This window comes from Equus przewalskii, chromosome 30 (assembly GCF_037783145.1).
Source record: "Equus przewalskii isolate Varuska chromosome 30, EquPr2, whole genome shotgun sequence".
NCBI lineage: Eukaryota > Metazoa > Chordata > Mammalia > Perissodactyla > Equidae > Equus > Equus przewalskii.
Genome location: NC_091860.1, coordinates 26,405,082 through 26,419,599, shown reverse-complemented (window position 1 = coordinate 26,419,599; position 14,518 = coordinate 26,405,082).

Here is a 14,518-nt window from a genome sequence, read left to right as displayed (position 1 = left end):
CAAGGCAGTCAGCCCTCTCCCCTCACATGGAGATTGGACGGTGTCCCTGAGGGAATGGATACATCCAGCAACGTCAGCTCCCTGGCCAGCTTTCTGATTGGGAGAGGCTCCCACCTCTGTCAGGATGGCTCCCTGAGTGAGTTGGGGTGAGTTCGGTAACTTGGAGGACCGACACAGGTCTGACTTGAGGGTGGCCTACACACCACATCCCCAGCAACTTTATGGACCCTTAGTCCCTCCAGGACCACAGAGCAACCTAGGGGTCCCCAGAATGGCTTAGTCTCTGCTCACGATTCTAGCCCTTCCCCCATCGTGGTGACAGACTGTGCTCTCTGTCGCTGCTTTTGTGATTGCTCTCTACCTCCCAGCTTCTGCTGTTCATCTCTTTTGCCACCTTGTGATCTCTGCCTTGATGCCTTCTCTTGGTCAACTGGTTTCTGCCGCTTCCTAAAATTCCCCAAGAGAGAGAAGCTGGTACCAAAGTTCACGTAATCACTGTTGGACAAAGCGCCTACCCTTAGGCCTCCTCGCCAACCAGCCCCATCCATTGATAGATGATCCGGTTCAGTGCTCCCCCACAGTCCGATCCATTCATGGACAAGTATTTAGGGAGCACCTGCCTGGGTGGGAGGATTGGTGACGAAGGGCGGGTGTACACATCCAAAATCTTTCAGGAATGTTGTGGCGTCAGGAGCGACATAGTCTTGGCTCCAATCCACGTTTGTGTGTAAACCAGCAGAACTCTTAGGATAAAATGAAACCAAAGAAAAGTCTTTATTATTTTTGCCTACTGTCCATTCAGACCTGCTCTGTGGGGCTAATTCTTCTGACCTTTGAAATTTCATAGGTCTCATGACTTTTCTGGTTATTGTCAGGTGACTGAAAATATCCTCAGTCGCTTCCGGTCTTCTCTCAAGTCCCATTTCAGCGACTTACACGGGCGGTGCCATGGAATGATCCAAAATCGGCTTGAAGGACCTCTTCTCCCCTCCTCCCGTTCAGGCGGGCTGCGGGCTGGCTGCATGCGTGGGAAAGGAGAGGAGGTCAGCTTCCGTGCGCTTCCTCACTCCCCACTGCTTTCCTAGCTCCATAACCATGGTTTCTATGCCCCTGCCCTGTCTCCCAAGTTGGGAGAGAAGAGGTAAAGAGTAAGGGGTGGCAGGAGAAGTCTTCCTTGATTTGCACCGTTGTGAATGGATTCTGGCATTTTCTGGTCCTGGTGGGTGATTAAAGCTGATGCTTTCTCACGTGGGAGAGCAGCTGGCTTGGTCTGTCCCAGATGGATGTTCTGAACATTGAGATCCCCGGCGGCACTTTCTGGGCATGCGCAAAGGCGTCTCTCCTCCGGCTGCTAGTGTACGACTCCTTCCTGGGCACTTGCGCAGTGGTGGGCAGAGCCCCAGTAGAGCGGCTGCACCTGATGGTCTTGCTAACGGGCTCTGAGAAAACCCTGGGTAGCTGCGCTCAGTGGTGCAGATCTGGTACCCGGGAAGTACTCATGCCTCCTCAGTTGTCCGCGTGTGCAGCAATGGGTCCAGTAGAACGGCCAAACTCTCAGTCGATATCTTCCTTAAAGAAACAGTGATTTCCTTTTTTCCAATACCTTTGACTGGGCCCCCATGAATAGTTCTCACGTCTTTTGGCCAGATTGAGTCTAGGCAGAAGTACACCATGGGAGAGAATCGGGGATGGTGGTGAGAGGGCCAGGCTTCCATGCTGGGAGGGAACAGGTAAGGCCAGGTGTGACCTGCACCAGGGGAGTCAATATAAAACTCTTTCTGGTAAGTAACAGGGGTATTACGCTGAGGGACAGGTGCAGCAGGAATGGTGTGTCGTCCGGAATGAAGCAGGGTCTGATGTTAAGAGATCTGGGTTCAAGTCTCCACTTGGCAGCTTTCTCGTGTGACCTTGGATAAATCACCGTCTTCTTGAATAGGGTTCAAATAGGGATATTAATATGCACTCCCAGAGGGCTCCTGTAAGAATGAATGATAGGTGCAAGTCCTTTGTACACTCCAAAATATGAAGCAAATATTAATATCATTAGTCATCCAACAAGTTTACATAGGCAACACTTATTAAAACCCAATTATGGATTAAACATTATTTGGGGTATTGTGGAGGAGACACAAATTTGGATGTTATTATTTCTAAGAGGCAACTCTTAAAATGTCTCCTGCTGAGGCTCCCTGTGTGGGTCTCTGGGCAGCATGAGAACACTGGGTGCCCGGCAGGGGGTGTGTGGGGACCCAGAATGAGGCAGAGGAGGGGGAGAGGGAGGAAAGGCCTGAGGCTGGCCTCAGGGCTGCAAGGAGTGGAATGAATGAGTGTCTGTGTGTGTGGAAACTATTGTTCATCGACCTTTGCAGCTTCTCAGGATTTTGATTCAGATTAGAACCAGAAGATGTTCGAGCTGGAAGGGACCTTAGATATTATCTTCACTGACCCCTTAATTTTGAGGCCCCAAAAGATGAAATGACTTGTTCAGGGTTTCACTGTGAACGAGCAGCAGAGTTGTTCCAGAACAGAGACCCGAGCGTCTCCCACCCTGTGTCTGCGGCCTTCTCCCTCACTCAGTGCTCCCTCTCGGCCCTTGTCCGTTCTCTTCCTCCTTCAGGGGGTACGTTTGATAAACACCTGTGAGCATTGCCATCTGCAGCAAGGGAAGGGGAACTATTACCTTCCGTATAACTGGAAGTCTGTAGTCTTGACGTTATTTTCAGAACAAGGGACCCAAACATCTGAACGGATGCCTTCAAAAATAGGCTCCTATGTCCATCGCATTTGACAAGGTTCTCAGTGTTCATTGCAGCAGGATGTTTATTTTTTTATTTTTTATTTTTTAAGGAAGATCAGCCCTGAGCTACTACTGCCAATCCTCCTCTTTTTGCTGAGGAAGACTGGCCCTGAGCTAACATCCGTGCCCATATTCCTCTACTTTATACATGGGATGCCTACCACAGCATGGCCTTTGCCAAGCGGTGCCACATCTGCACCCGGGATCTGAACTGGTGAACCCTGGGCAGCCAAGAAATGGAACGTGCAAACTTAACCACTGCGCCATGGTGCTGGCCCCTGGATGTTTATTTTTTAAAAACATCACAATAGTCTCAATCTAGGATCATTTCACAGCACGCACATCAGACTTTTATTATTGCCTTAAAGTAGTATGAATCCCCAGCCCTTGGGCGTCCTGCCATATTTTATTTTCCTCCTCAGGCTTTGCAGGTGTGGAACAGTTCAGTTTCACGTGCACTGGTATGTTGCTCTTCATATAGGTCAGGTGGTACCAAATATGAAAAAGAAAAAACCAAGCCGACAGAGCAGCCCCACCACAGGTCTAGCTTTACGCTCGTGTTTCATGTGAGATTTGAGACACTAACTCCGCCTGATTCTTCTAATCACCTTGTCAGGTGGTGACCTCCCCAGCAAAGTCAACACGGCTTTCTTCACTTTTCTCCCCCAGCCCCAGCTCAGACGTATGGCACACAACTTCCTGTCTCTCTTCCTGGCCGAGAAGAGGGCAGCAGCAGCTAAGCCAGGGGTAAACAAGTGTGTGTTGGTGTCCTCTTTGCTATGCAGAAATGAATCCATAGATAAATAACCCACCTCCATACAGACTTCCTCATGTCCTCCAGTTTGAGGGTCTCTTCCTTCGTCTTGGCAAGTTATTTTCCCTTTAAGAAGTTTATTTCCTTCTTTGTTTCACCATATTCAAGACTGGTCTCATTTAGCAGTGCAGCATTCTGGGCCTTATTTTAATATAGTGTCAGGAGAATGTCCAGTTGCATGATATGTGAGGGTACTCACTACGAATCTCGCATCGCAAAACCCTAGCACATATCTGGACACACTTCACACCCTAAGACATCACAGGTGACAGGGAATAGAGACTTGATAGGAAAAAGAATAGTGTAATAAGATATAGAGAAATTGAGTGGGGGCTTCTAGTGGTAAAATCTGAGTCAGAGTGAAAACAATGCATAGACCTCCACCCAAACTTTTTTTTTTTGGTGAGGAAGATTGGCCCTGAGCTAACATCTGTTGCCAATCTTCCTCTTTTTGGTTGAAGAAGATTGAAGTCACTGTCACTGATTGAAGTTCTTGAAGTCACTGAACTAACATCTGTGGCAATCTTCCTATATTTTGTATGTGGGATGCTGCCACAGCATGGCTTGATGAGTGGTGTGTAGGTCTGCACCTGGGATCTGAACCCATGAACCCTGGGCCACTGAAGCAGAGCATACAAACTTAACCACTACACCACCGGTCCAGCCCCGACTCCACCCTATACTTTTAATTGATAATTTTGCAGCATAGATTTTTTTTTTATTGCTTTGCTACAAAGATTTTTTTTAAAGGTGTGGGATTGAATAATATGAGATATTTTTAAAACATCTTAAGACAATAACGTTGATTTCACCCTCTGTTGATAAATATGCCAAAGGGTTCTTGGTTCATATGTTGCCATTTTGATGCGGCCTGTGTCTGGGTGGCGTATGGGGTGTGGGGGTACTCTGAACGGCATAGCACAGTCGTTTGGGCGGCAGTGGTGGAGTAGACTGAAAACACGGCTGGTAGTTATAGGGCTGCTGGTTCTGTGCTTGTTTTGAAAAACAGCTATGCAATCTACTATTATATGGTTTGCTAGATTCTGAATTTTAATGGTAGAAGAAAGAGAACTTACAGGCCTTTGTCGACAACCAGGTCTCATTTCTCCATCCCATTAACCCACATTTATGATTGATGTTCAAAATATCTAGATACCCTGATAGCATGGTCACTGACCCATCAGAACAGATGCCAGTTTGCAAAGAGCCCACACGGATATATTGGTATTTATCCACTGAAAATCATCCCCACACACAGGGTGAGGAGCTCCCTTCTGTCATAGACACGCTTGGGTGTAAAAAATCCAAAAGAGACGTGACAAAGGTGACTCATTGGACTCAGACGCTGCCCAGAGCCATCTGTGGGCATGTGATTAGGTAAAAGGGAACAACAGCAAAACTGGCTTTAAAAGAACGGTATTCCTGGTTTTTAACAGTATTATCGATCAGTCCTGGCCCTGGAGAGTTTTGCTCCAACGGCTCATTGATGGTTGTCTTACTGAGTTTCTTGTTTTAGGGAGAGAAGACGGGGCTTCCCTCGTGCCCTGTTCTTAAACATTTTCAGAGAAGTAGCCTAGAGGATGTTTGGAGCCAAGGAGCAAGTGCCCCCCACATTTCATAGGGTGGCCCATGGTTGCCAGGTGGCCCCAGGGCAGCATCTCCTCCCAGTGCTCAGAGGTCCCTTTGTGGATTCTACTTGAAGGCCGGGAGACTAAACCTGTTTACCAAAGAACAGACCGAGATGCTCCAGCAGCCTCGCCCCACCTGCCACCCAACCCCAGGCCATTTAGCTTCTAGAAAGAGAGTATTTTAAGTTATTCCTGTACACTTCTTTCTTCAAGATCCACCGCCAACACAGTCCCCTGACAATTGTTTTAGATTGGTACAACTTCATTTTCTTCATTCCAATTATTGCAGGAGCCGAAGTACTGTGGCAGCTACCCTATTGAAATTTTGGAGCCAGTGTCAATAATAAGGAAAAGTTTTTCAGTGTCCCCTTTGACTCTGGAAACTTTTAAAGGGATTAGCCAATATAGCTCAGGGAGTTTAATTCTTTTTTTTTCCCTCAAGTAATTTTATTCAGATCATAATGGTTTATAACATTGTATAATTTCAGGTGTACATTATTGTTTATCAGTATCTGTATAGACAGCATCGTACTCACCACCAATAATCTAGTTTTTATCCGTCACCACACATATGTGCCCCTTTACCCCTTTTGCCTACCTCCCCCACAACCTCCTTTCCCCTGGTAATCACTAATCTGTTCTCTTTGTCCATGTGTGTGTTTATCTTCCACATATGAGTGAAATCATATGGTATTTGTCTTTCTCTGTCTGGCTTATTTTGCTCAACATAATACCCTCAAGATCCATCCATGTTGTTGCAAATGGAACGGTTTTGTCTTTTTTGTGGCTGAGTAGTATTCCACCATATATATGTATACACCACATCTTATTTATCCAATCCTCAGTTGATGGGCTCCTAAGTTGCTTCCACATCTTGGCTATTGTGAATAGTGCTGCAATGAACATAGGAGTGCATAGATCTCTTTGTATTGCTGATTTTGTGTTCTTTGGATAAATATCTAGTACTGGGATAGCTGAAGCATATGGTATTTCTATTTTTAATTTTTTGAGAAATGTCCATACTGTCTTCCATAGTGTCTCTACCAGTTTGCATTTCCACCAGCAGTGTATGAGGGTTTCCTTTTCTCCACATCCTCTTCAACATTTGTTACTTTTGTCTTGTTAATTATAGTCATTCAGACAAGTGTAATGTATCTCATTGTAGTTTTGATTTGTATTTCCCTAATAATTAGTGATGTTGAACATCTTTTCATGTGCCTATCGGCCATCTGTATGTCTTCTTTGGAAAAATATCTGTTCATATCCTCTGCCCATTTTTTGATTGGGTTTTTTTGTTGTTGTTGAATTCTATGAGTTCTTTATGTATTTTGGAAATTAGCCCCTTGTCGGATATAAGATTTGCAAATATTTTCTCTCAGTTGATGGGTTGTCTTTTTGTTTTGTGCACCATTTCCTTTGCCTTGCAGAAGCTTTTTAGTCTGATGTAGTCCCATTTGTTTATTTTTTCTCGTTTCCCTTGCCTGAGTAGATGTGGTATTCAAAAAGATGCTGCTAAGACCAATGTTAAAGAGTGTACTGCTTATGTTTTCTTCTAGGAGTTTTATGGTTTCAGGTCTTACGTTCAAGTGTTTAATCCATTTTGAGTTAATTTTTGCGTATGGTGTAAGATAATGGTCTGCTTTCATTCTTCTGCATGTGGCTGTCCAGTTTTCCCAATACCATTTATTGAAGAGACTTTCCTTTCTCCATTGTATCTTCTTGGCTCCTTTGTTGAAGATTAGCTGCCCACTGATGTGTGGTTTTATTTCTGGGCTTTCAGTTCTTTTCCATTGATTTATGTCTGTTTTTGTGCCAGTACCATGCTGTTTTGATTACTGTAGCTTTGTAGTATATTTTGAAGTCAGGGATTGTGATGCCTCCAGCTTTGTTCTTTTTTCTCAGGATTGCTTTGGCTATTCTGGGTCTTTTGTTGTTCCGTATAAATTTTAGGATTCTTTGTTCTATTCCTGTGAAGAATGTCATTGGGATTATGATTCTCTCTTCTTTTCTTAGTGAGTCTGGCTAAAGGTCTGTCAATTTTGTCTTCTCAAAGAACCAGCTGTGAGTTTCATTGATGTTTTCTATTGTTTTTTAAGTCTCTATTTCATTTATTTCTGCTCTAATTTTATTTCCCTCCTTCTGCTGACTTTGGGCTTTGTTCTTCTTTTTCTAGTTCTGCTAAGTGTAGTTTAAGATTACTTATTTGAGATTTTTTTATTTGTTAATGTGGGCATGTATTACAATGAATTTCCCTTTTAGAATCACTTTTGCTGCATCCTATAAGAGTTAGTATGTTGTATTTTGATTTTCATTTGTCTTCAGATATTTTTTGATTTCTTCATTGATCCAATTGTTGGTCAGTGGTATATTGTTTAGACCCCAAATACTTGTCGCCTTCCCAGCTTTTTTCTTGTAGTTTATTTCTAGTTTCACAGAATTGTGATCAGAAAAGATGCTTGATATGATTCCAGTTTTATTAAATTTATTGACACTTGCCTTGTTTCCCAATGTAGGGTCTATTTTTGAGAATGTTGCATGTGCACTTGAGAAGAATGTGTATTCTGCTGTTTTTGGATGGAATGTTTTGTTTTTTTTAACTTTTTTTTGAGGAGGATTAACCCTGAGCTAACTACTGCCAGTTCTCCTCTTTGTGCTGAGGAAGCCTGGCCCTGAGCTAACATCTGTGCCCATCTTCCTCTACTTTATATGTGGGAAGCCTGCCACAGTGTGGCTTGCCCAGGGGTGCCATGTCTGCACCTGGGATCCAAACCAGTGAACCCCGGGCTGCCGAGAAGTGGAACATGTGAACTTAACCACTGCACCACAGGGCCGGCCCCTGGATGGAATGTTTTATATATATCTATTAAGTCCATCTGGTCTAGTATTTCATTTAAGGCCACTGTTTCCTTGTTGACTTTCCATCTGGATGATCTATCCATTGATGTAAGTTAGGTGTTGAGGTCTCCTTCTATTATTGTGTTGCTGTCAGTTTCTCCCTTTAGGTCTGTTAGTAGTTGCTTTATATACTTTGGTGCTCCTGTGTTAGGTGCATATATATCCATAAGTGTTATGTCTTCTTGGTAGAATGTCCCTTTTATCATTATATACTGCCCGTCTTTGTCTCTCATTGCCTTTTTTATCTCAAAGTCTGCTCTGTCTGATATAAGTATGGCAACACCTGCTTTCTTTTGCTTGCCATTTGCTTGAAGTATCATTTTCCATCCCTTCACTCTGAGCCAATGTTCATTTTTAGAGCTGAGATGTGTTTCCTCGAGGCAGCATATTGTTGGGTCTTGTTTTTTAATCCATCCAGCTACTCTGTGTCTTTTGATTGAAAAATTCAATCCATTTATATTTAGAGTGATTGTTAATATATGAGGGCCTAATATTGCCATTTTACCTCTTGTTTTCCAGTTGTTCTATATTTCCATTGTTTCTTTTCCCTTGTATTTCTGACTGCCATTTTAGTTTGGTGGTTTTCAGTGATGGTTTTCTCATTATTTATCATTTGTAGCTCTGCTCTGATTTTTCGTTTAGCAGTTACCATGGTGTTTGTATAAAAGATCATAGAAGAGATAGTACATTTTCTGATAGTGCCATATCTCCATTAGTTTAAGCAGGTTCCATCCCTTTCCTCTTCCCCCTTTGAGTTATTGTCACAAATTATTCTTTTCTGTATTGTGAGTTTGTGACTAAATTGAAGTGTTTATAATTATTTTTTATTCTTTCCTTTCCTTTATCTTTTATGTTATAATTGTTTGCTAACCTTTCTGATAGAGAGCTGCAATTTTCTGATTTTGTCTGCCTATTTATTATCTTGCTCAAAGCTTTGTAAACTTCTGCCTTTTTGTTACAGGTAGGAGGGCTGCCTTCATCATTTCTTTTAAGGGAGGACTAGTAGTGATGAACTCCCTCAGCTTTTGTTCATCTGGGAAAGTTTTATTTCTCCATCATATCTGAAGGATAGTTTTGCTGGATAGAGTATTCTTGGTTGAAAGTTTTTGTCTTTCAGTATTTTGAATATATAATTCCATTCTCTCCTAGCCTGTAGAGTTTCTGCTGAGAAGTCTGCTGAAAGTCTGATAGAGATTCCTGTAGGTTATTTTCTTCTGCCTTGCTGCCCTAAATATTTTTCTTTGTCATCGATTTTGCCAGTTTTAACATTATATGCCTTGGAGAAGGCTTTTTGCATTGATGTAATTAGGAGTTCTATTGACTTCATGTACTTATAAGTCCAGTTCTTTCCCCAGATTTGAGAAGTTCTCAGCTATTATTTATTTGAAAAACCTCTCTGCCCCTTTCTCTCTATCTTCTCCCTCTGGAATACCTATAATCCTTATATTGCTTTTCCTAATTGAGTCAGATATTTCTCAAAGAATTTCTTCATTTGAAAAAAAATCTTAGTTCTCTCTGCTCATCTGCCTATAGCATTTCCATATTTCTGTCCTCTAATTCACTAATTCTGTCCTCCATAATATCAGCTCTATTTTTTATGTTTTCTAGATTATTTTTTTATCTCATTAATCATGTTCTTCCTATCCAGAATTTCTGTTTGGTATTTTTAGAGTTCCAGTCTCTTTGGCGAAGTATTCCTGCTGCTCATTAATTTTATTCCTGAGCTCATTGAACTGTCTTTCTGAATTTCTTGTAACTGATGAGTTTCTTTATGACAACTATTTTGAATTCTCTGTCATTTAGAGTGTAAATTTCTGTGACTTTGGGACTGGTTTTTGGAGACTTGTAATTTTTCTTCTGCTCTGAAGTGTTATTGCAGTTCTTCTTGGTGTTTGATGAATTGATCCTTTGCTGGTGCATTTGTGGTAGTATGACTTCAAAGATCCCACCAGCTACCACCAGGAGGAGCAGGAGCTGTGTTTTGTGATCCTACCCAGTCTGCTGGAAGTTGTGGTGTAGGGCTGCTCTGTGATTGTGCGCGCTGGCTGTAGCCACTCTACAGGTTGTGCTAACTTGGGCATGGCCTCTGCACTGGGCAGGCAGATCGTGCACCCAAGGTGGGGGCTCTGTGCTTGGTGGATGGGTGAATTTCACATGGGTGTGGCTGCTGCACTCAGCAAAGGACCAGCTGAGCTGCTGTGCTAGGTGGGAGGGGCACCTATGTGGGGGATGAGCCATCATTCAGTGGGTCCTGTGGGCTGCTGTGCTCTGCAGGTGGGGTGCCTTCTGAGTGGGTGGAGTGCTTCTTCACCTGCACTGTACTTGGTGGGCAGACACCTTCAGGGGGGCTGAGTCACCACCACTCCACATAGAGTGTTCCCACTGCTGGGGTCATCGTGGCACAGTGGGTGCTCTTGTGGGCTGGGCGACAACTCCAAAAGCATTCAGACAGGCTGGGCTGCCCCCACCTCCTCCTATAGTCACATTGGCTACTGTGTGAGGATCCACACTGCTCACTGCTCACTGCTGCTGGGGAGTGGGAAGGGTGCACTCACCTAGGTCCACTGCCTCCTGGGGATCAAGTCCACCCCCCTTCAGATGCACGGCTGTGTGGATCTCTCAGGCATCCTGTCATGCTGTGCAGGGAATCCTCTGCTGGTTAATAAATGTCCATTTAATTGTAACTTAGAGGGGAGAGAGAAAGGGAGCAACTCACTCTGCTATGATGCTGATGTCACTCAAAACCCCGTTTTTCCAGAAATATTTGAATGTGTGTCTACTTTTTAAACCACTGTATAGTTCAGTGTTTCAAAATTTGACTTACCAGCCATTTGTGGGTCATAAAATGTTTCAAGGCTTGCTGCCAGCATTAAAAAAAATAGATTAGAATAAATAGACTAGAATAGAAAGTATCATATTGCAGGTAATATGGGTGTCACTTCATGAAATTTTTGTTTCAGTTGTATAAATGTATGTGGGCACTAATTAGCATTGAGTTATGAATTAAATTGTATGCCCCCCACAAGATATGTTGGAGTCCTAACCCCAGTACTTCAGAATGTGACCTTATTTCAAATAGAGTCTTTACAGAGGTCATCCAGTGAAAATGACGCCATTAGGGCAGGCTGTAATCCAATATGACTGGTATGCTTATGGGAAAGGGAAGTTTGGACACAGAGACAGATGTGCACAGAGAGAAGACAATATGAAGACACAGAGAGAATGCCATGTGTAAATGGAGACAGAGATTGGAGTGATGCTGCCACAAGCCAAGGAACATTGGGGCACACCAGAGGCTGGAAGAGGCCAGGAAAGATCCTTCCCAACAGGTGTCAGGGAGAGTGGGACCCTGCCAACACCTTGATGTCAGACGTCCAGCTTCCAGAACTGAGAGGCAATAAATTTCTGTTCTAAGACATCCAGTTTGTGGTACGTTGTTGTGGCATTCCTAGAAAACCACTACTCATTGAAAAATGTATTTCTCCCTTGTTCCAGTAAAAAAAAAAAATTTGAAAAACACCAATTATTTATATAACTGTATACATACTGTTTCCAATTGTCCAATAAATAATATTGCAGTGAACATTCTTCACATGTCTCTTGTTGCATGCATGTATTTTTTCAGGACCTAAAAGTGAAATTTTTGGATTGAAGAATACTTGTATTGAAAAATTTAAAGGATACTGAAAAATTGGTCTGTCCAAAAGCTTTACAAATTTATATGTCCTTCAACCATACATGGAGATCGCCCATTTTCCCAGACCTTCACTGATGCTTGGTATTAACAGTATTTTAAATATTTCCCTCCATGGAGTTGAAAAATATATATTGTTTCAATTTGCAATTATCTGGCTAATATTGAATTAGAACATCTTAATTGAATTGGCCTGTGTATTTTTTTAAGTAAAAACTTCCCATTTAGAGGCCGGCCCCATGGCTGAGTGGTTAAGTTCTCACGCTCCTGCTTCGGTGGCCCAGGGTTTCCCCAGTTCGGATCCTGGGTGCGGACATGGCAATGCTCATCAGGCCACACTGAGGTGACGTCCCACATGCCACAACTAGAGGAACCCACAACTAAAAATACACAACTATGTGCTGGGGGGCTTTGGGAGAAAAAGGAGAAAATAAAATATTTAAAAAATGAAACAAAACTAAAGAAAACAAAACTTCCCATTTATATTCTTTGCTTGCTTTTCTGTTTTTCTTTCTGTAGCACTTTATATATACTGTGTAATAATCTATCATCTATTATGTAAATTATAACTATTTTCATTCACTCTTTCTCTTAGCTCTCATGAAATTTTGGTGTACTTTGTTAAAAGACACTCATTTTTATATAGCCAAATTTACCTCTTCACTTCTGGATTTTGAATTTTTCCCTTATTTTTTTTCTACAAGGATTTCTACTCCACCATCACAAGTAGTCTAATATTTTACATGATTGTTTTATTTTATATTTAACTTTGCATCTCATCTGAAATCTATTTTTGTATAAAATCTGAGGTAAGAATATAAATTCATCTCTCCCCTAAACAGTCATTTATTGGATAGCTCCTGTTTTATCATGATTCAGAATTTTATGGTTTATCATTTCCTAAAGTCTCATATGTGCAGTTCATTCCACCTGTTTACTTCTGCACTGTTTAAAACCCTACATCTTTACTGTACAGTCTGATAGCTGATAAGATATTCTTCCATCATCATTTTTCTTTTGAAAAATTCCTTGGCTCTTCTGAAGCATTTTGTCTTCCAGATGAGTTTTAAAATCAACTTGTTTTAATTTCATTAAAAAATTCTGTTGGGATTATGGTTGGGATTGCCCTGAATTTATGGATTATGTAGAGGTATTTGATAATTTTAAAATCTTGAGTCCCCTATCCATAAACAGGACACATCTCTATTCATTCAGATCTTCCTTGTGTTATTCTGTTAAGCTTTATAATTTCCCCCCCCCCCAAAGAACTTTATTCCTTGTTATATTTTACTTTCCATTGCTATTATGAATGTGATATTTGGGATATTTTTCTGTTACATTTTTTGAATTGGTTATTTCTTGTTTCTAGGAAAGCTACTGAATTTATAATAAAATGTCTCTGGACCTTATTAGACTTTAAAAAATTATATCTAGTAGTTTGTCAATATTTCTTGGATGTTTTAGATAATTATATCATCCGAAGATAATGATTTTTGTCTCTCATTTTCTAATATTTATATATGCTATTTCTTTCTCTTATTTTTTGGATAAGTATCATAATACAGAATTGTAGCTATGATAGTGAGTAAACATATTATTTCTGATTCTGATAGAAATGCTTTATGTTCCTACATTAATATGATTTTTAAAAAAGTTTTTAAAATAGATGTACTTTGTTAAATAAAGGAAGTTTCCTTCTATCTTAGTTTATTAATTTTCTCTCTCCATTCAGAATGGATTTTGAACATTTTCAGATGCTTTACTGGCATATGTAGAGAGGGTTATATGCCTTTTTAATGTATGTTTTCTTAAATAGACTTTATTTTTTAGAGAGGTTTTAGGTTCATAGTAAAATTGAGCAGAAGGCCCAGAGATGTCCTGTATAACCCTGCCCCCACACATACACAGCTTCCCTCATCAGCATCCCTGACCAGAGTGGGACATTTGTTACAATTGATGAACCTGCACTGACACGTCATTGTCACCCAAAGTCCATAGTTCACACTAGAGTTCACTCTTGGTGTTGTATATTCTATGGGTTTGGACAAATGTATAACAACATGTATCCACTATTATAGTGTCATGCAGAGTAGTTTCACCGCCCTAAAAATCCTCTGTGCTCCACCTATTCATCCTTGTCTTCCTCTGAACCTCTGGCAACCACTAATCTTTATATTTTCTCCATAGTTTTGCCTTTTCTAGAATGTCATATAGTTGGAATCATGCATATGTATAGAGCCTTTTCAGATTGGCTCCCATCACTTAGTAATATGCATTTAAGCTTCCTCAAGTCTTTTCATGGCTTGATAATGCATTTCTTTTTAGTGCTGAATAATATTCCATTGTCTGGATGTACCACAGCTTATTTATCCAATCACCTACTGAGGGGCACCTTAGTAGCTTCCAAGTTTTGGCAATTATGAATAAAGCTGCTATAAATATCTGTGTGAAGATTTTTGTGTGTTTTCAGCTCATCTGGATAAATACCAAGGAGCACACTGCCAGACTGTATGGTAAAAGGATGTTTAGTTTTGTAAGAAATGGCCAAACTATCTTCCAGAGAGGCTGTACCATTTTGCATTCTCACTAGCAATGACTGAGAGTTCCTTTTGCTCCATTTCTTGTCAGCATTTGGTGTTGTCAGTGTTCCAGATTTTGGCTACTCTAAGAGGTGTGTAGTCATATTTCAT